Source organism: Oncorhynchus masou, unplaced genomic scaffold (genome assembly GCF_036934945.1).
Source record: "Oncorhynchus masou masou isolate Uvic2021 unplaced genomic scaffold, UVic_Omas_1.1 unplaced_scaffold_486, whole genome shotgun sequence".
Lineage (NCBI taxonomy): Eukaryota > Metazoa > Chordata > Actinopteri > Salmoniformes > Salmonidae > Oncorhynchus > Oncorhynchus masou.
Window position 1 is genome coordinate 171590 of NW_027011254.1, and position 21265 is coordinate 192854.

General features: G+C 45.3%; 1 pseudogene; it reads left to right on the plus strand.

The window, feature by feature from the left end:
* The window catches only part of LOC135535366 (broad substrate specificity ATP-binding cassette transporter ABCG2-like), a 52034-nt pseudogene that overhangs the window by 18943 nt on the left and 11826 nt on the right, over positions 1–21265 (plus strand).

Below are 21265 nucleotides of genomic sequence, written 5' to 3' on the forward strand. Positions count from 1 at the left end.
GTTGTTGTTGCAGGGTGTTGTTGTTGTTGTGTTGCAGGGTATCACTGTTGTTGTTGTGTTGCAGGGTATCACTGTTGTTGTTGCAGGGTATCACTTGTTGTTGTTGCAGGGTATCACTGTTGTTGTGTTGCAGGGTATCATTGTTGTTGTTGTTGTTGTGTTGCAGGGTATCACTTGTTGTTGTTGTTGATGTGTTGCAGGGTATCACTGTTGTTGTTGTTGATGTGTTGCAGGGTATCACTGTTGTTGTTGTTGTGTTGCAGGGTATCACTGTTGTTGTTGTTGTGTTGCAGGGTATCACTGTTGTTGTTGTTGTGTTGCAGGGTATCACTGTTGTTGTTGTTGTGTTGCAGGGTATCACTGTTGTTGTTGTTGTGTTGCAGGGTATCACTGTTGTTGTTGTTGTGTTGCAGGGTATCACTGTTGTTGTTGTTGTGTTGCAGGGTATCACTGTTGTTGTTGTTGTGTTGCAGGGTATCACTGTTGTTGTTGTTGTGTTGCAGGGTATCACTTGTTGTTGTTGCAGGGTATCACTGTTGTTGTGTTGCAGGGTATCACTGTTGTTGTTGTTGTGTTGCAGGGTATCACTTGTTGTTGTTGTTGTGTTGCAGGGTATCACTTGTTGTTGTTGTTGTTGTGTTGCAGGGTATCATTGTTGTTGTTGTTGTTGTGTTGCAGGGTATCATTGTTGTTGTTGTTGTTGTTGTGTTGCAGGGTATCACTTGTTGTTGTTGTTGTGTTGCAGGGTATCACTTGTTGTTGTTGTTGTGTTGCAGGGTGTTGTTGTTGTGTTGCAGGGTGTTGTTGTTGTTGTGTTGCAGGGTGTTGTTGTTGTTGTGTTGCAGGGTGTTGTTGTTGTTGTGTTGCAGGGTGTTGTTGTTGTTGTGTTGCAGGGTGTTGTTGTTGTTGTGTTGCAGGGTGTTGTTGTTGTTGTGTTGCAGGGTGTTGTTGTTGTTGTGTTGCAGGGTGTCGTTGTTGTTGTGTTGCGGGTATCGTTGTTGTTGTGTTGCAGGGTATCACGTTGTTGTTGTTGTGTTGCAGGGTATCACTGTTGTTGTTGTTGTGTTGTTGTTGTTGTTGTGTTGCAGGGTATCACTTGTTGTTGTTGTTGATGTGTTGCAGGGTATCACTGTTGTTGTTGTTGTGTTGCAGGGTATCACTGTTGTTGTTGTTGTGTTGCAGGGTATCACTGTTGTTGTTGTTGTGTTGCAGGGTATCACTGTTGTTGTTGTTGTGTTGCAGGGTATCACTGTTGTTGTTGTGTTGCAGGGTATCACTGTTGTTGTTGTTGTGTTGCAGGGTATCACTGTTGTTGTTGTTGTGTTGCAGGGTATCACTGTTGTTGTTGTTGTGTTGCAGGGTATCACTGTTGTTGTGTTGCAGGGTATCACTGTTGTTGTTGTTGTGTTGCAGGGTATCATTGTTGTTGTTGTTGTTGTTGTGTTGCAGGGTATCACTTGTTGTTGTTGTTGATGTGTTGCAGGGTATCACTGTTGTTGTTGTTGTGTTGCAGGGTGTTGTTGTTGTTGTGTTGCAGGGTATCACTGTTGTTGTTGTGTTGCAGGGTGTTGTTGTTGTTGTGTTGCAGGGTGTTGTTGTTGTTGTGTTGCAGGGTATCACTGTTGTTGTTGTGTTGCAGGGTATCACTGTTGTTGTTGTTGTGTTGCAGGGTATCACTGTTGTTGTTGTTGTGTTGCAGGGTATCATTGTTGTTGTTGTTGTTGTTGTGTTGCAGGGTATCACTTGTTGTTGTTGTTGATGTGTTGCAGGGTATCACTGTTGTTGTTGTTGTGTTGCAGGGTGTTGTTGTTGTTGTGTTGCAGGGTATCACTGTTGTTGATGTGTTGCAGGGTATCACTGTTGTTGTTGTGTTGCAGGGTGTTGTTGTTGTTGTGTTGCAGGGTGTTGTTGTTGTTGTGTTGCAGGGTATCACTGTTGTTGTTGTGTTGCAGGGTATCACTGTTGTTGTTGTTGTGTTGCAGGGTATCACTGTTGTTGTGTTGCAGGTTATCACTGTTGTTGTTGTTGTGTTGCAGGGTATCATTGTTGTTGTTGTTGTTGTTGTGTTGCAGGGTATCACTTGTTGTTGTTGTTGATGTGTTGCAGGGTATCACTGTTGTTGTTGTTGTGTTGCAGGGTGTTGTTGTTGTTGTGTTGCAGGGTATCACTGTTGTTGATGTGTTGCAGGGTATCACTGTTGTTGTTGTTGTGTTGCAGGGTGTTGTTGTTGTTGTGTTGCAGGGTGTTGTTGTTGTTGTGTTGCAGGGTATCACTGTTGTTGTTGTGTTGCAGGGTATCACTGTTGTTGTTGTGTTGCAGGGTATCACTGTTGTTGTGTTGCAGGGTATCACTGTTGTTGTGTTGCAGGGTATCACTGTTGTTGTGTTGCAGGGTATCACTTGTTGTTGTTGCAGGGTATCACTGTTGTTGTGTTGCAGGGTGTTGTTGTTGTTGTGTTGCAGGGTATCATTGTTGTTGTTGTTGTTGTTGTTGTGTTGCAGGGTATCACTTGTTGTTGTTGTTGTTGTTGTTGTGTTGCAGGGTGTTGTTGTTGTTGTGTTGCAGGGTGTTGTTGTTGTTGTGTTGCAGGGTATCACTGTTGTTGTTGCAGGGTATCACTTGTTGTTGTTGCAGGGTATCACGTTGTTGTTGCAGGGTATCACTGTTGTTGTTGTTGCAGGGTATCACTGTTGTTGTGTTGCAGGGTATCACTGTTGTTGTGTTGCAGGGTATCACTGTTGTTGTGTTGCAGGGTATCACTGTTGTTGTTGTTGTGTTGCAGGGTATCATTGTTGTTGTTGTTGTTGTGTTGCAGGGTATCACTTGTTGTTGTTGTTGATGTGTTGCAGGGTATCACTGTTGTTGTTGTTGTGTTGCAGGGTATCACTGTTGTTGTTGTTGTGTTGCAGGGTATCACTGTTGTTGTTGTTGTGTTGCAGGGTATCACTGTTGTTGTTGTTGTTGTGTTGCAGGGTATCACTTGTTGTTGTTGCAGGGTATCACTGTTGTTGTTGTTGTGTTGCAGGGTATCACTGTTGTTGTTGTTGTGTTGCAGGGTATCACTTGTTGTTGTTGCAGGGTATCACTGTTGTTGTTGTTGTGTTGCAGGGTATCATTGTTGTTGTAGTTGTTGTTGTGTTGCAGGGTATCACTTGTTGTTGTTGTTGATGTGTTGCAGGGTATCAATGTTGTTGTTGTTGTTGTTGTTGTGTTGCAGGGTATCATTGTTGTTGTTGTTGTTGTGTTGCAGGGTATCACTTGTTGTTGTTGTGTTGCAGGGTATCACTGTTGTTGTTGTTGTGTTGCAGGGTATCACTGTTGTTGTTGTTGTGTTGCAGGGTATCACTGTTGTTGTTGTTGTGTTGCAGGGTATCACTGTTGTTGTTGTTGTGTTGCAGGGTATCACTGTTGTTGTTGTTGTGTTGCAGGGTATCACTGTTGTTGTTGTTGTGTTGCAGGGTATCACGTTGTTGTTGCAGGGTATCACTGTTGTTGTGTTGCAGGGTATCACTGTTGTTGTTGTTGTGTTGCAGGGTATCATTGTTGTTGTTGTTGTTGTTGTTGTGTTGCAGGGTATCACTTGTTGTTGTTGTTGTGTTGCAGGGTATCACTGTTGTTGTTGTTGTGTTGCAGGGTGTTGTTGTTGTTGTGTTGCAGGGTGTTGTTGTTGTTGTGTTGCAGGGTGTTGTTGTTGTTGTGTTGCAGGGTGTTGTTGTTGTTGTGTTGCAGGGTGTTGTTGTTGTTGTGTTGCAGGGTATCACTGTTGTTGTTGTTGTTGTGTTGCAGGGTATCACGTTGTTGTTGTTGTGTTGCAGGGTATCACGTTGTTGTTGTTGTTGTGTTGTTGTTGTTGTTGTGTTGCAGGGTATCACTTGTTGTTGTTGTTGATGTGTTGCAGGGTATCACTGTTGTTGTTGTGTTGCAGGGTGTTGTTGTTGTTGTGTTGCAGGGTGTTGTTGTTGTTGTGTTGCAGGGTATCACTGTTGTTGTTGTGTTGCAGGGTATCACTGTTGTTGTTGTGTTGCAGGGTATCACTGTTGTTGTTGTGTTGCAGGGTATCACTGTTGTTGTTGTGTTGCAGGGTATCACTGTTGTTGTTGTGTTGCAGGGTATCACTGTTGTTGTGTTGCAGGGTATCACTTGTTGTTGTTGCAGGGTATCACTTGTTGTTGTTGCAGGGTATCACTGTTGTTGTTGTTGTTGTTGTTGTGTTGCAGGGTATCATTGTTGTTGTTGTTGTTGTTGTGTTGCAGGGTATCACTTGTTGTTGTTGTTGTTGTGTTGCAGGGTATCACTGTTGTTGTTGTTGTGTTGCAGGGTGTTGTTGTTGTTGTGTTGCAGGGTATCACTGTTGTTGTTGTTGTTGTGTTGCAGGGTGTTGTTGTTGTTGTGTTGCAGGGTATCACTGTTGTTGTTGTTGTTGTTGTGTTGCAGGGTATCACGTTGTTGTTGTTGTTGTGTTGCAGGGTATCACTTGTTGTTGTTGTTGTTGTGTTGCAGGGTATCACTGTTGTTGCTGTTGTGTTGCAGGGTGTTGTTGTTGTTGTGTTGCAGGGTATCACTGTTGTTGTTGTTGTGTTGCAGGGTGTTGTTGTTGTTGTGTTGCAGGGTATCACTGTTGTTGTTGTTGTTGTGTTGCAGGGTATCATTGTTGTTGTTGTTGTTGTTGTGTTGCAGGGTATCACTTGTTGTTGTTGTGTTGCAGGGTATCACTGTTGTTGTTGTTGTGTTGCAGGGTGTTGTTGTTGTTGTGTTGCAGGGTGTTGTTGTTGTTGTGTTGCAGGGTGTTGTTGTTGTTGTGTTGCAGGGTGTTGTTGTTGTTGTGTTGCAGGGTGTTGTTGTTGTTGTGTTGCAGGGTATCACTGTTGTTGTTGTTGTGTTGCAGGGTATCACGTTGTTGTTGTTGTGTTGCAGGGTATCACTGTTGTTGTTGTTGTGTTGTTGTTGTTGTTGTGTTGCAGGGTATCACTTGTTGTTGTTGTTGATGTGTTGCAGGGTATCACTGTTGTTGTTGTGTTGCAGGGTTTTGTTGTTGTTGTGTTGCAGGGTGTTGTTGTTGTTGTGTTTCAGGGTATCACTGTTGTTGTTGTGTTGCAGGGTATCACTGTTGTTGTTGTGTTGCAGGGTATCACTGTTGTTGTGTTGCAGGGTATCACTTGTTGTTGTTGCAGGGTATCACTTGTTGTTGTTGCAGGGTATCACTGTTGTTGTTGTTGTTGTTGTGTTGCAGGGTATCATTGTTGTTGTTGTTGTTGTTGTGTTGCAGGGTATCACTTGTTGTTGTTGTGTTGCAGGGTGTTGTTGTTGTTGTGTTGCAGGGTATCACTGTTGTTGTTGTTGTTGTGTTGCAGGGTGTTGTTGTTGTTGTGTTGCAGGGTATCACTGTTGTTGTTGTTGTTGTTGTGTTGCAGGGTATCACTGTTGTTGTTGTTGTTGTTGTGTTGCAGGGTATCACGTTGTTGTTGTGTTGCAGGGTATCACTGTTGTTGTTGTTGTGTTGTTGTTGTTGTTGTGTTGCAGGGTATCACTTGTTGTTGATGTGTTGCAGGGTATCACTGTTGTTGTTGTGTTGCAGGGTGTTGTTGTTGTTGTGTTGCAGGGTATCACTGTTGTTGTTGTGTTGCAGGGTATCACTGTTGTTGTTGTGTTGCAGGGTATCACTTGTTGTTGTTGCAGGGTATCACTGTTGTTGTGTTGCAGGGTGTTGTTGTTGTTGTGTTGCAGGGTATCATTGTTGTTGTTGTTGTTGTTGTTGTGTTGCAGGGTATCACTTGTTGTTGTTGTTGTTGTGTTGCAGGGTGTTGTTGTTGTTGTGTTGCAGGGTGTTGTTGTTGTTGTGTTGCAGGGTATCACTGTTGTTGTTGCAGGGTATCACTTGTTGTTGTTGCAGGGTATCACGTTGTTGTTGCAGGGTATCACTGTTGTTGTTGTTGCAGGGTATCACTGTTGTTGTGTTGCAGGGTATCACTGTTGTTGTGTTGCAGGGTATCACTGTTGTTGTGTTGCAGGGTATCACTGTTGTTGTTGTTGTGTTGCAGGGTATCATTGTTGTTGTTGTTGTTGTGTTGCAGGGTATCACTTGTTGTTGTTGTTGATGTGTTGCAGGGTATCACTGTTGTTGTTGTTGTGTTGCAGGGTATCACTGTTGTTGTTGTTGTGTTGCAGGGTATCACTGTTGTTGTTGTTGTGTTGCAGGGTATCACTGTTGTTGTTGTTGTGTTGCAGGGTATCACTGTTGTTGTTGTTGTGTTGCAGGGTATCACTGTTGTTGTTGTTGTGTTGCAGGGTATCACTGTTGTTGTTGTTGTGTTGCAGGGTATCACTGTTGTTGTTGTTGTGTTGCAGGGTATCACTTGTTGTTGTTGCAGGGTATCACTGTTGTTGTTGTTGTGTTGCAGGGTATCATTGTTGTTGTTGTTGTTGTTGTGTTGCAGGGTATCACTTGTTGTTGTTGTTGATGTGTTGCACGGTATCACTGTTGTTGTTGTTGTTGTTGTTGTGTTGGAGGGTATCATTGTTGTTGTTGTTGTTGTGTTGCAGGGTATCACTTGTTGTTGTTGTTGATGTGTTGCAGGGTATCACTGTTGTTGTTGTTGTGTTGCAGGGTATCACTGTTGTTGTTGTTGTGTTGCAGGGTATCACTGTTGTTGTTGTTGTGTTGCGGGGTATCACTGTTGTTGTTGTTGTGTTGCAGGGTATCACTGTTGTTGTTGTTGTGTTGCAGGGTATCACTTGTTGTTGTTGCAGGGTATCACTGTTGTTGTGTTGCAGGGTATCACTGTTGTTGTTGTTGTGTTGCAGGGTATCACTTGTTGTTGTTGTTGTGTTGCAGGGTATCACTTGTTGTTGTTGTGTTGCAGGGTATCACTGTTGTTGTTGTTGTGTTGCAGGGTGTTGTTGTTGTTGTGTTGCAGGGTGTTGTTGTTGTTGTGTTGCAGGGTGTTGTTGTTGTTGTGTTGCAGGGTGTTGTTGTTGTTGTGTTGCAGGGTGTTGTTGTTGTTGTGTTGCAGGGTGTTGTTGTTGTTGTGTTGCAGGGTATCACTGTTGTTGTTGTTGTTGTGTTGCAGGGTATCACGTTGTTGTTGTTGTGTTGCAGGGTATCACGTTGTTGTTGTTGTTGTGTTGTTGTTGTTGTTGTGTTGCAGGGTATCACTTGTTGTTGTTGTTGATGTGTTGCAGGGTATCACTGTTGTTGTTGTGTTGCAGGGTGTTGTTGTTGTTGTGTTGCAGGGTGTTGTTGTTGTTGTGTTGCAGGGTATCACTGTTGTTGTTGTGTTGCAGGGTATCACTGTTGTTGTTGTGTTGCAGGGTATCACTGTTGTTGTTGTGTTGCAGGGTATCACTGTTGTTGTGTTGCAGGGTATCACTTGTTGTTGTTGCAGGGTATCACTGTTGTTGTTGTTGTTGTTGTTGTTGTGTTGCAGGGTATCATTGTTGTTGTTGTTGTTGTTGTGTTGCAGGGTATCACTTGTTGTTGTTGTTGTTGTGTTGCAGGGTATCACTGTTGTTGTTGTTGTGTTGCAGGGTGTTGTTGTTGTGTTGCAGGGTATCACTGTTGTTGTTGTTGTGTTGCAGGGTGTTGTTGTTGTTGTGTTGCAGGGTATCACTGTTGTTGTTGTTGTTGTTGTGTTGCAGGGTATCACGTTGTTGTTGTTGTTGTGTTGCAGGGTATCACTTGTTGTTGTTGTTGTTGTGTTGCAGGGTATCACTGTTGTTGTTGTTGTGTTGCAGGGTGTTGTTGTTGTTGTGTTGCAGGGTATCACTGTTGTTGTTGTTGTGTTGCAGGGTGTTGTTGTTGTTGTGTTGCAGGGTATCACTGTTGTTGTTGTTGTTGTGTTGCAGGGTATCATTGTTGTTGTTGTTGTTGTTGTGTTGCAGGGTATCACGTTGTTGTTGTGTTGCAGGGTATCACTGTTGTTGTTGTTGTGTTGTTGTTGTTGTTGTGTTGCAGGGTATCACTTGTTGTTGTTGTTGATGTGTTGCAGGGTATCACTGTTGTTGTTGTTGTGTTGCAGGGTGTTGTTGTTGTTGTGTTGCAGGGTATCACTGTTGTTGTTGTGTTGCAGGGTATCACTGTTGTTGTGTTGCAGGGTATCACTTGTTGTTGTTGCAGGGTATCACTGTTGTTGTGTTGCAGGGTATCACTGTTGTTGTGTTGCAGGGTATCACTTGTTGTTGTTGATGTGTTGCAGGGTATCACTGTTGTTGTTGTTGTTGTGTTGCAGGGTATCACTGTTGTTGTTGTTGTGTTGCAGGGTGTTGTTGTGTTGCAGGGTGTTGTTGTTGTTGTGTTGCAGGGTGTTGTTGTTGTGTTGCAGGGTATCACTGTTGTTGTTGTTGTGTTGCAGGGTATCACTGTTGTTGTGTTGTTGTTGTTGTTGTGTTGCAGGGTATCACTGTTGTTTTTGTTGTGTTGCAGGGTATCACTTGTTGTTGTTGATGTGTTGCAGGGTATCACTGTTGTTGTTGTTGTGTTGCAGGGTGTTGTTGTTGTTGTGTTGCAGGGTATCACTGTTGTTGTTGTGTTGCAGGGTATCACTGTTGTTGTTGTTGTGTTGCAGGGTATCACTGTTGTTGTTGTTGTTGATGTGTTGCAGGGTATCACTGTTGTTGTTGTTGTGTTGCAGGGTATCACTGTTGTTGTGTTGCAGGGTATCACTGTTGTTGTTGTTGTTGTTGTGTTGCAGGGTATCACTGTTGTTGTTGTGTTGCAGGGTATCACTGTTGTTGTTGTGTTGCAGGGTATCAGTGCTGTTGTTGTTGTTGTGTTGCAGGGTATCACTGCTGTTGTTGTTGTGTTGTTGTTGTTGTTGTGTTGCAGGGTATCACTGTTGTTGTTGTGTTGTTGTTGTGTTGCAGGGTATCACTGTTGTTGTTGTTGTGTTGCAGTGTATCAGTGCTGTTGTTGTGTTGCAGGGTATCACTGTTGTTGTTGTTGGTGTTGTTGTTGTTGTTGTGTTGCAGGGTATCACTGTGAGCCGTTCAACAACCCCTCTGACTTCTTCCTCGACGTCACCAACGGAGAGGCTCAGTCTACACTAGACATCACTACATTTAACTATGGTACACACACACACACACACACACACACACCTCTACACACACCTCTACACACACACCTCTACACACACCTCTACACACACACACACACACACCTCTACACACACACACACACACACCTCTACACACACACACACACACCTCTACACACACCTCTACACACACACACACACACCTCTACACACACCTCTACACACACCTCTACACACACCTCTACAGACCCTAACCCCTATAGACCCTAACCCCTATAGACCCTAACCCCTACAGACCCTAATATCCTCTATAGACCATAATAACCCCTACAGACCCTAACCCTTACAGACCCTAACCTCTATAGACCCTAATATCCTCTATAGACCATAATAACCCCTACAGACCCTAACCTCTACAGACCCTAACCCCTACAGACCCTAACCTCTACAGACCCTAACCTCTACAGACCCTAACCCCTACAGACCCTAACCTCTACAGACCCTAACCCCTACAGACCCTAACCCCTACAGACCCTAACCCCTACAGACCCTACAGACCCTAACCCCTACAGACCCTAACCCCTACAGACCCTAACCCCTACAGACCCTAACCCCTATAGACCCTAACCCCTATAGACCCTAACCCCTATAGACCCTAACCCCTACAGACCCTAACCCCTACAGACCCTAACCCCTACAGACCCTAACCCCTACAGACCCTAACCCTTACAGACCCTAATATCCTCTATAGACCATCATAACCTCTATAGACCCTAACCCCTACAGACCCTAACCCCTACAGACCCTAACCCCTACAGACTCTAACCCCTACAGACCCTAACCTCTACAGACTCTAACCCCTACAGACCCTAACCTCTACAGACTCTAACCTCTACAGACTCTAACCTCTACAGACCGTAACCTCTACAGACCCTAACCTCTGCTGACCCTAACCTCTCCTCTCTAGATGATAAGAAGAACTGTGACAACAGCAACCTTCTGGCAGTGAGCTACAGACAGTCAACTCCGTACCAGTGGGTGGTGGAGGAGCTGGACCATTTGACCCAGGGTCTGGAGGGAGGGGTCGCTGGTCAGGGCCAGAAGGCAGACTTCGTCACCTCCTTCTGGTACCAGGTCAGCTAATCACTGAGCTCTGTCTGAACCCTCACAGCGAGAGTTCCAGAACTACAGAGTGAAAGATTCTAGAACTGTATAGCTGAGCGTTCCAGAACTGTTAGAGTTGAGAGTTCCGAACTGTTAGAGTTGAGAGTTCCCGAACTGTTAGAGTTGAGAGTTCCAGAACTGTTAGAGTTGAGAGTTCCAGAACTGTTAGAGTTGAGAGTTCCCGAACTGTTAGAGTTGAGAGTTCTCGAACTGTTAGAGTTGAGAGTTCTCGAACTGTTAGAGTTGAGAGTTCTCGAACTGTTAGAGTTGAGAGTCGAACTGTTAGAGTTGAGAGTTCTCGAACTGTTAGAGTTGAGAGTTCTCGAACTGTTAGAGTTGAGAGTTCTCGAACTGTTAGAGTTGAGAGTTCTCGAACTGTTAGAGTTGAGAGTTCTCGAACTGTTAGAGTTGAGAGTTCTCGAACTGTTAGAGTTGAGAGTTCTCGAACTGTTAGAGTTGAGAGTTCTCGAACTGTTAGAGTTGAGAGTTCTCGAACTGTTAGAGTTGAGAGTTCTCGAACTGTTAGAGTTGAGAGTTCCCGAACTGTTAGAGTTGAGAGTTCCGAACTGTTAGAGTTGAGAGTTCCGAACTGTTAGAGTTGAGAGTTCCCGAACTGTTAGAGTTGAGAGTTCCCGAACTGTTAGAGTTGAGAGTTCCCGAACTGTTAGAGTTGAGAGTTCCGAACTGTTAGAGTTGAGAGTTCTCGAACTGTTAGAGTTGAGAGTTCTCGAACTGTTAGAGTTGAGAGTTCTCGAACTGTTAGAGTTGAGAGTTCTCGAACTGTTAGAGTTGAGAGTTCTCGAACTGTTAGAGTTGAGAGTTCTCGAACTGTTAGAGTTGAGAGTTCTCGAACTGTTAGAGTTGAGAGTTCTCGAACTGTTAGAGTTGAGAGTTCTCGAACTGTTAGAGTTGAGAGTTCTCGAACTGTTAGAGTTGAGAGTTCTCGAACTGTTAGAGTTGAGAGTTCTCGAACTGTTAGAGTTGAGAGTTCTCGAACTGTTAGAGTTGAGAGTTCTCGAACTGTTAGAGTTGAGAGTTCTCGAACTGTTAGAGTTGAGAGTTCTCGAACTGTTAGAGTTGAGAGTTCTCGAACTGTTAGAGTTGAGAGTTCTCGAACTGTTAGAGTTGAGAGTTCTCGAACTGTTAGAGTTGAGAGTTCTCGAACTGTTAGAGTTGAGAGTTCTCGAACTGTTAGAGTTGAGAGTTCTCGAACTGTTAGAGTTGAGAGTTCTCGAACTGTTAGAGTTGAGAGTTCTCGAACTGTTAGAGTTGAGAGTTCTCGAACTGTTAGAGTTGAGAGTTCTCGAACTGTTAGAGTTGAGAGTTCTCGAACTGTTAGAGTTGAGAGTTCTCGAACTGTTAGAGTTGAGAGTTCTCGAACTGTTAGAGTTGAGAGTTCTCGAACTGTTAGAGTTGAGAGTTCTCGAACTGTTAGAGTTGAGAGTTCTCGAACTGTTAGAGTTGAGAGTTCTCGAACTGTTAGAGTTGAGAGTTCTCGAACTGTTAGAGTTGAGAGTTCTCGAACTGTTAGAGTTGAGAGTTCTCGAACTGTTAGAGTTGAGAGTTCTCGAACTGTTAGAGTTAGAGAGTTCTCGAACTGTTAGAGTTGAGAGTTCTCGAACTGTTAGAGTTGAGAGTTCTCGAACTGTTAGAGTTGAGAGTTCTCGAACTGTTAGAGTTGAGAGTTCTCGAACTGTTAGAGTTGAGAGTTCTCGAACTGTTAGAGTTGAGAGTTCTCGAACTGTTAGAGTTGAGAGTTCTCGAACTGTTAGAGTTGAGAGTTCTCGAACTGTTAGAGTTGAGAGTTCTCGAACTGTTAGAGTTGAGAGTTCTCGAACTGTTAGAGTTGAGAGTTCTCGAACTGTTAGAGTTGAGAGTTCTCGAACTGTTAGAGTTGAGTTATTATGGAGTGTTTGTTTGTGTGCTCTGAGTTTATCATTAAGTTGTAAACTTAAAGAGGAGGATACTGTGTGACTGTGTGTGTGTGTGTTCTCTAGATGAGGATACTGTGTGTGTGTGTGTGTGTGTGTGTGTGTGTGTGTGTGTGTGTGTGTGTGTGTTCTCTAGATGAGGATACTGTGTGTGTGTGTGTGTGTTCTCTAGATGAGGATAATGTGTGTGTGTTCTCTAGATGAGGATACTGTGTGTGTGTGTGTGTGTGTGTGTGTTCTCTAGATGAGGATAATGTGTGTGTGTTCTCTAGATGAGGATACTGTGTGTGTGTGTGTTCTCTAGATGAGGATACTGTGTGTGTGTGTGTGTGTTCTCTAGATGAGGATACTGTGTGTGTGTGTGTGTGTGTGTTCTCTAGATGAGGATACTGTGTGTGTGTGTGTGTGTGTGTGTGTGTGTGTTCTCTAGATGAGGATACTGTGTGTGTGTTCTCTAGATGAGGATACTGTGTGTGTGTTCTCTAGATGAGGATACTGTGTGTGTGTTCTCTAGATGAGGATACTGTGTGTGTGTGTTCTCTAGATGAGGATACTGTGTGTGTGTGTGTGTGTGTGTTCTCTAGATGAGGATACTGTGTGTGTGTGTGTGTGTGTGTGTTCTCTAGATGAGGATAATGTGTGTGTGTTCTCTAGATGAGGATACTGTGTGTGTGTGTGTGTGTGTGTGTTCTCTAGATGACGATACTGTGTGACTGTGTGTGTGTTCTCTAGATGAGGATACTGTGTGTGTGTGTGTTCTCTAGATGAGGATAATGTGTGTGTGTGTTCTCTAGATGAGGATAATGTGTGTGTGTTCTCTAGATGAGGATACTGTGTGTGTGTGTGTTCTCTAGATGAGGATAATGTGTGTGTGTTCTCTAGATGAGGATACTGTGTGTGTGTGTGTGTGTGTGTGTGTGTGTGTGTGTTCTCTAGATGAGGATACTGTGTGTGTGTTCTCTAGATGAGGATACTGTGTGTGTGTTCTCTAGATGACGATACTGTGTGACTGTGTGTGTGTTCTCTAGATGAGGATACTGTGTGTGTGTGTGTTCTCTAGATGAGGATAATGTGTGTGTGTGTTCTCTAGATGAGGATAATGTGTGTGTGTTCTCTAGATGAGGATACTGTGTGTGTGTGTGTGTGTGTTCTCTAGATGAGGATAATGTGTGTGTGTTCTCTAGATGAGGATACTGTGTGTGTGTGTGTGTGTGTGTGTGTGTTCTCTAGATGAGGATACTGTGTGTGTGTTCTCTAGATGAGGATACTGTGTGTGTGTTCTCTAGATGACGATACTGTGTGACTGTGTGTGTGTTCTCTAGATGAGGATACTGTGTGTGTGTGTTCTAGATGAGGATACTGTGTGTGTGTGTGTGTGTTCTCTAGATGAGGATATTGGGTGTGTGTGTGTTCTCTAGATGAGGATACTGTGTGTGTGTGTGTGTTCTCTAGATGAGGATACTGGGTGTGTGTGTGTTCTCTAGATGAGGATACTGTGTGTGTGTGTTCTCTAGATGAGGATACTGTGTGTGTGTTCTCTAGATGAGGATACTGTGTGTGTGTGTTCTCTAGATGAGGATACTGTGTGTGTGTTCTCTAGATGAGGATACTGTGTGTGTGTGTGTTCTCTAGATGAGGATACTGTGTGTGTGTTCTCTAGATGAGGATACTGTGTGTGTGTGTGTTCTCTAGATGAGGATACTGTGTGTGTGTTCTCTAGATGAGGATACTGTGTGTGTGTTCTCTAGATGAGGATACTGTGTGTGTGTGTGTGTGTTCTCTAGATGAGGATACTGTGTGTGTGTTCTCTAGATGAGGATACTGTGTGTGTGTGTTCTCTAGATGAGGATACTGTGTGTGTGTTCTCTAGATGAGGATACTGTGTGTGTGTTCTCTAGATGAGGATACTGTGTGTGTGTGTTCTCTAGATGAGGATACTGTGTGTGTGTGTGTGTTCTCTAGATGAGGATACTGTGTGTGTGTGTGTGTGTGTGTTCTCTAGATGAGGATACTGTGTGTGTGTGTTCTCTAGATGAGGATACTGTGTGTGTGTGTTCTCTAGATGAGGATACTGTGTGTGTGTGTTCTAGATGAGGATACTGTGTGTGTGTGTGTGTGTTCTCTAGATGAGGATACTGTGTGTGTGTGTTCTCTAGATGAGGATACTGTGTGTGTGTGTGTTCTCTAGATGAGGATACTGTGTGTGTGTGTTCTCTAGATGAGGATACTGTGTGTGTGTGTGTTCTCTAGATGAGGATACTGTGTGTGTGTGTGTTCTCTAGATGAGGATACTGTGTGTGTGTGTGTTCTCTAGATGAGGATACTGTGTGTGTGTGTGTTCTCTAGATGAGGATACTGTGTGTGTGTTCTCTAGATGAGGATACTGTGTGTGTGTGTTCTCTAGATGAGGATACTGTGTGTGTGTGTTCTCTAGATGAGGATACTGTGTGTGTGTGTGTTCTCTAGATGAGGATAGTGTATGTGTGTTCTCTAGATGAGGATACTGTGTGTGTGTGTTCTCTAGATGACGATACTGTGTGTGTGTGTGTTCTCTAGATGAGGATACTGTGTGTGTGTTCTCTAGATGAGGATACTGTGTGTGTGTTCTCTAGATGAGGATACTGTGTGTGTGTTCTCTAGATGAGGATACTGTGTGTGTGTTCTCTAGATGAGGATAGTTGGTGGTCGTATGGTGGTGAACTCTCTCAGGAACCCCCAGACATCGTACGCTCAGCTGGCCCTCAACATCTTCTTTGCTCTGCTGGTCGGCCTCATCTACTACCAGATCCCCCTGACTCTACCTGAAGCCCTACAGAACAGGTGTGTGTCCTGTCTGTCCTGTCTGTCTTGTCTTGTCTGTCCTGTCTGTCCTGTCTGTCTGTCCTGTCTGTCCTGTCTTGTCTGTCCTGTCTGTCCTGTCTGTCCTGTCTGTCCTGTCTTGTCTGTCCTGTCTGTCTGTGTGTCCTGTCCTGTCTGTCCTGTCTGTCCTGTCTGTCCTGTCTGTCCTGTCCTGTCCTGTCTGTCCTGTCCTGTCCTGTCTGTCCTGTCTGTCCTGTCTGTCTGTCCTGTCTGTCCTGTCTGTCCTGTCTGTCCTGTCTGTCCTGGCTGTCTGGTCTGTCCTGTCTGTCCTGTCTGTCTGTCCTGTCTGTCCTGTCTGTCCTGTCTGTCCTGTCTGTCCTGTCCTGTCTGTCCTGTCTGTCCTGTCTGTCCTGTCTGTCCTGTCTGTCCTGTCTGTCCTGTCTGTCCTGTCTGTCCTGTCTGTCCGTCCTGTCTTGTCTGTCCTGTCTGTCCGTCCTGTCTTGTCTGTCCTGTGTGTCCTGTCTGTCCTGTGTGTCCTGTCTGTCCTGTCTGTCCTGTCTGTCCTGTCTGTCCTGTCTGTCCTGTCTGTCCTGTCCTGTCTGTCCTGTCCTGTCTGTCCTGTCCTGTCTGTCCTGTGTGTCCTGTCTGTCCTGTGTGTCCTGTCTGTCCTGTCTTGTCTGTCCTGTCTGTCTTGTCTTGTCTGTCCTGTCTGTCCTGTCTGTCCTGTCTGTCCTGTCTGTTCTGTCCTGTCTGTCCTGTCTGTCCTGTCTGTCTGTCCTGTCTGTCCTGTCTGTCCTGTCTGTCCGTCTCACAGTGCAGCAGTATCTATTCTTTATTCTCTCTCTCTCTCAGGATGGGAGCATTCTTTTTCCTCATCATCAACATGGTGTTTGGGAATCTTTCAGCTGTGGAACTCTTCATCAATGAGAGAGCTCTGTTCATGTGAGTCTTTCTGTTTGTATGTGTTCTGATTCTCTCTCTTTGTGTGTTCTGACTCTCTCTCTGTGTGTGTTCTGATTCTCTCTCTTTGTGTGTTCTGACTCTCTCTCTCTCTCTCTCTGTGTTCTGACTCTCTCTCTCTCTCTCTGTGTTCTGACTCTCTCTCTCTGTGTTCTGACTCTCTCTGTGTGTGTGTTCTGACTCTCTCTGTGTGTGTGTGTTCTGACTCTCTCTCTCTGTGTGTGTGTTCTGACTCTCTCTGTGTGTGTGTTCTGACTCTCTCTCTCTCTGTGTGTTCTGACTCTCTCTCTCTGTGTGTGTTCTGACTCTCTCTCTCTGTGTGTGTTCTGACTCTCTCTCTCTGTGTGTGTTCTGACTCTCTCTCTGTGTGTGTTCTGACTCTCTCTCTCTCTCTCTCTGTGTTCTGACTCTCTCTCTCTCTCTCTCTCTCTCTCTGTTCTGACTCTCTCTGTGTTCTGACTCTCTCTCTCTCTGTGTGTTCTGACTCTCTCTCTCTCTCTGTGTGTTCTGACTCTCTCTCTCTCTCTCTGTGTTCTGACTCTCTCTCTGTGTGTTCTGACTATCTCTCTCTGTGTGTGTTCTGACTCTCTCTCTCTCTGTGTGTGTTCTGACTATCTCTCTCTGTGTGTGTTCTGACTCTCTCTCTCTCTGTGTGTTCTGACTCTCTCTCTCTGTCTGTGTGTTCTGACTCTCTGTGTGTGTTCTGACTCTCTTTCTCTGTCTGTGTGTTCTGACTCTCTCTCTCTGTCTGTGTGTGTTTTGTCTCTCTCTGTGTGTGTTCTGACTCTCTCTCTCTGTGTGTTCTGACTCTCTCTCTCTCTGTGTGTGTTCTGACTCTCTCTCTCTCTGTGTGTTCTGACTCTCTCTCTGTGTGTTCTGACTCTCTCTCTGTGTGTGTTCTGACTCTCTCTCTCTGTGTGTGTTCTGACTCTCTCTCTCTCTCTCTCTGTGTTCTGACTCTCTCTCTCTGTGTTCTGACTCTCTCTCTCTGTGTGTTCTGACTCTCTCTCTCTCTGTGTGTTCTGACTCTCTCTCTCTGTGTGTTCTGACTCTCTCTCTGTGTGTGTTCTGACTATCTCTCTCTGTGTGTGTTCTGACTCTCTCTCTCTCTGTGTGTGTTCTGACTATCTCTCTCTGTGTGTGTTCTGACTCTCTCTCTCTCTGTGTGTTCTGACTCTCTCTCTCTGTCTGTGTGTTCTGACTCTCTGTGTGTGTTCTGACTCTCTCTCTCTCTCTCTGTGTGTTCTGACTCTCTCTCTCTGTCTGTGTGTTCTGACTGTGTGTGTTCTGACTCTCTATCTCTCTGTGTTCTGACTCTCTCTCTCTGTGTGTGTTTTGTCTCTCTCTCTCTGTGTTCTGACTCTCTCTGTGTGTGTTCTGACTCTCTCTGTGTGTGTTCTGACTCTCTCTGTGTGTGTTCTGACTCTCTCTGTGTGTGTTCTGACTCTCTCTGTGTGTGTTCTGACTCTCTCTGTGTGTGTTCTGACTCTCTCTGTGTGTGTTCTGACTCTCTCTCTTTGTGTGTTCTGACTCTCTCTCTTTGTGTGTTCTGACTCTCTCTCTTTGTGTGTTCTGACTCTCTCTCTTTGTGTGTTCTGACTCTCTCTCACTCTCTGTGTGTGTTCTGACTCTCTCTCTCTCTCTCTGTGTGTTCTGACTCTCTCTCTCTGTGTGTTCTGACTCTCTCTCTGTGTGTTCTGACTCTCTCTCTCTCTGTGTGTTCTGACTCTCTCTCTCTCTGTGTGTTCTGACTCTCTCTCTGTGTGTGTTCTGACTCTCTCTCTGTGTGTGTTCTGACTCTCTCTCTCTTTGTGTGTTCTGACTCTCTCTCTTTGTGTGTTCTGACTCTCTCTCTGTGTGTGTTCTGACTCTCTCTCTCTGTGTGTGTTCTGACTCTCTCTCTCTGTGTGTGTTCTGACTCTCTCTCTCTCTGTGTGTTCTGACTCTCTCTCTCTCTGTGTGTTCTGACTCGCTATCTCTCTGTGTTCTGACTCGCTCTCTCTGTGTGTGTTTTGTCTCTCTCTCTCTGTGTGTTTTGTCTCTCTCTCTGTGTGTGTTTTGTCTCTCTCTCTCTGTGTGTTTTGTCTCTCTCTGTGTGTGTTCTGTCTCTCTCTCTGTGTGTGTTTTGTCTCTCTCTGTGTGTGTTCTGACTCTCTCTGTGTGTGTTCTGACTCTCTCTCTGTGTGTGTTCTGACTCTCTCTCTGTGTGTGTTCTGACTCTCTCTCTGTGTGTGTTCTGACTCTCTCTCTGTGTGTGTTCTGACTCTCTCTCTGTGTGTGTTCTGACTCTCTCTCTCTGTGTGTTCTGACTCTCTCTCTCTGTGTGTTCTGACTCTCTCTCTGTGTGTGTTCTGACTCTCTCTCTGTGTGTGTTCTGACTCTCTCTCTCTGTGTGTTCTGACTCTCTCTCTCTCTCTGTGTGTTCTGACTCTCTCTCTCTCTCTCTGTGTTCTGACTCTCTCTCTCTCTCTGTGTTCTGACTCTCTCTCTCTCTGTGTTCTGACTCTCTCTCTCTCTCTCTGTTATGACTCTCTCTCTCTCTGTGTGTTCTGACTCTGTGTGTGTTCTGACTCTCTCTCTCTGTGTGTGTGTTCTGACTCTCTCTCTCTGTGTGTTTTCTGACTCTCTCTCTCTGTGTTCTGACTCTCTCTCTCTGTGTTCTGACTCTCTCTCTCTGTGTGTTCTGACTCTCTCTCTCTGTGTGTGTGTGTTCTGACTCTCTCTCTCTCTCTGTGTGTGTTCTGACTCTCTCTCTCTCTCTGTGTGTGTTCTGACTCTCTCTCTCTCTGTGTGTGTGTTCTGACTCTCTCTCTCTGTGTGTTCTGACTCTCTCTCTCTCTGTGTGTTCTGACTATCTCTCTCTCTGGGTGTTCTGACTCTCTCTCTCTGTGTGTGTGTTCTGACTCTCTCTCTCGGTGTGTTCTGACTCTCTCTCTCTCTCTGTGTGTGTTCTGACTCTCTCTCTCTGTGTGTGTGTTCTGACTCTCTCTCTCTCTCTGTGTGTGTGTTCTGACTCTCTCTCTCTCTCTGTGTGTGTGTTCTGACTCTCTCTGTGTGTGTTTCAGCCATGAGAACTCTAGTGGGTACTACCGTACATCTGTCTACTTCCTGTCTAAGATATTCGCTGACCTCATCCCCAACCGCATTGTACCTATCCTCATCTTCTCAGCCATCGCCTACTATATGATGGGTATGAAACATACACACACACACACACACACTGGTCAGAACACACACACACACACACACAGGTCAGAACACACAGGTCAGAACACACACACACACACACACACAGGTCAGAACACACACACACACAGGTCAGAATACACACACACACACACACAGGTCAGAATACACACACACACAGGTCAGAATACACACACACACAGGTCAGAATACACACACACACACACAGTTCAGAACACACACACTTCCTATGATAAAATGTAAATCTCTCTCCACCAGGTCTGAAGCCAGCCTTCACAGCATTCCTGCTCTTCACACTGACGATGTCCCTGGTCAGTCTAGCTGGGGTCAGTCTGGCGTTCCTGGTCTCAGCCTCTGTCTCCTCCTTCGCTATGGCCAACGTCCTCATCGCCCTGCCTTTCGTCTTCATGATGGTGAGAGACACACAAACACACTCAAACACTCAGACACACACTAACTCTCTCTCTCTAGGTGTTCGGAGGGTTCCTGGTCAAGCTTAACTCCATGTCCTCTCTCTCTGTCTCTCTCTGACTCTGTCTCTCTCTCTCTCTCTGTCTGTCTCTCAATGTCTCTCTCTCTCTCTGTCTCTCTGTCTCTCTCTCTGTCTCTCTCTCTGTCTCTCTCTCTCTCTCTGTCTCTCTCTCTCTCTGTCTGTCTGCCTCTCTGTCTGTCTGCCTCTCTGTCTGTCTGCCTCTCTGTCTGTCTGCCTCTCTGTCTGTCTGCCTCTCTGTCTGTCTGCCTCTCTGTCTGTCTGCCTCTCTGTCTGTCTGCCTCTCTGTCTGTCTGCCTCTCTGTCTGTCTGCCTCTCTGTCTGTCTGCCTCTCTGTCTGTCTGCCTCTCTGTCTGTCTGTCTGCCTCTCTGTCTGTCTGTCTGCCTCTCTGTCTGTCTGTCTGCCCCTCTGTCTGTCTGTCTGCCTCTCTGTCTGTCTGCCTCTGTCTGTCTCTCTCTCTCTCTCTCTCTCTCTCTCTCTCTCTCTCTCTCTCTCTCTCTAGGTGTTTGGAGGGTTCCTGGTCAACCTTAACTCCATGTTGTCTTGGTTGTCATGGCTGAAATGGATCAGCATCTTCCGCTACGGGCTAGAGGTAGGAGGGAGGGTTGGGGGGGTAGGAGGGAGGGGGTAGGAGGGGTTGGGGGGTAGAGAGGAGGGGGAGGGAGGGAAAGAGGAAGGGGGAGGACTGGAAGTAACCGAGTCTACATGTAATGCTCCTCTAAGATAATTGGACAGTCTGATTGATGGTCCTACTAGAGAGTTGGACAGTCTGATTGATGGTCCTATTAGAGAGTTGGACAGTCTGATTGATTGTCCTATTAGAGAGTTGGACAGTCTGATTGATGGTCCTATTAGAGAGTTGGACAGTCTGATTGATGGTCCTATTAGACAGTCTGATGGTCCCATTAGAGAGTTGGACAGTCTGATGGTCCTATTAGAGAGTTGGACAGTCTGATTGATGGCCCTATTAGACAGTCTGATGGTCCTATTAGAGAGTTGGACAGTCTGATGGTCCTATTAGAGAGTTGGACAGTCTGATTGATGGTCCTATTAGAGAGTTGGACAGTCTGATGGTCCTATTAGAGAGTTGGACAGTCTGATTGATGGTCCTATTAGAGAGTTGGACAGTCTGACGGTCATATTAGAGAGTTGGACAGTCTGATGGTCCTATTAGAGAGTTGGACAGTCTGATTGTCCTATTAGAGAGTTGGACAGTCTGATTGATGGTCCCATTAGAGAGTTGGACAGTCTGATGGTCCTATTAGAGAGTTGGACAGTCTGATGGTCCTATTAGAGAGTTGGACAGTCTGATGGATGGTCCTATTAGAGAGTTGGACAGTCTGACGGTCATATTAGAGAGTTGGACAGTCTGATGGTCCTATTAGAGAGTTGGACAGTCTGATTGATGGTCCTATTAGAGAGTTGGACAGTCTGATTGATGGTCCCATTAGAGAGTTGGACAGTCTGATGGTCCCATTAGAGAGTTGGACAGTCTGATGGTCCCATTAGAGAGTTGGACAGTCTGATGGTCCTATTAGAGAGTTGGACAGTCTGATGGTCCTATTAGAGAGTTGGACAGTCTGATTGATGGTCCTATTAGAGAGTTGGACAGTCTGATGGTCCTATTAGAGAGTTGGACAGTCTGATGGTCCTATTAGAGAGTCTGATTGATGGTCCTATT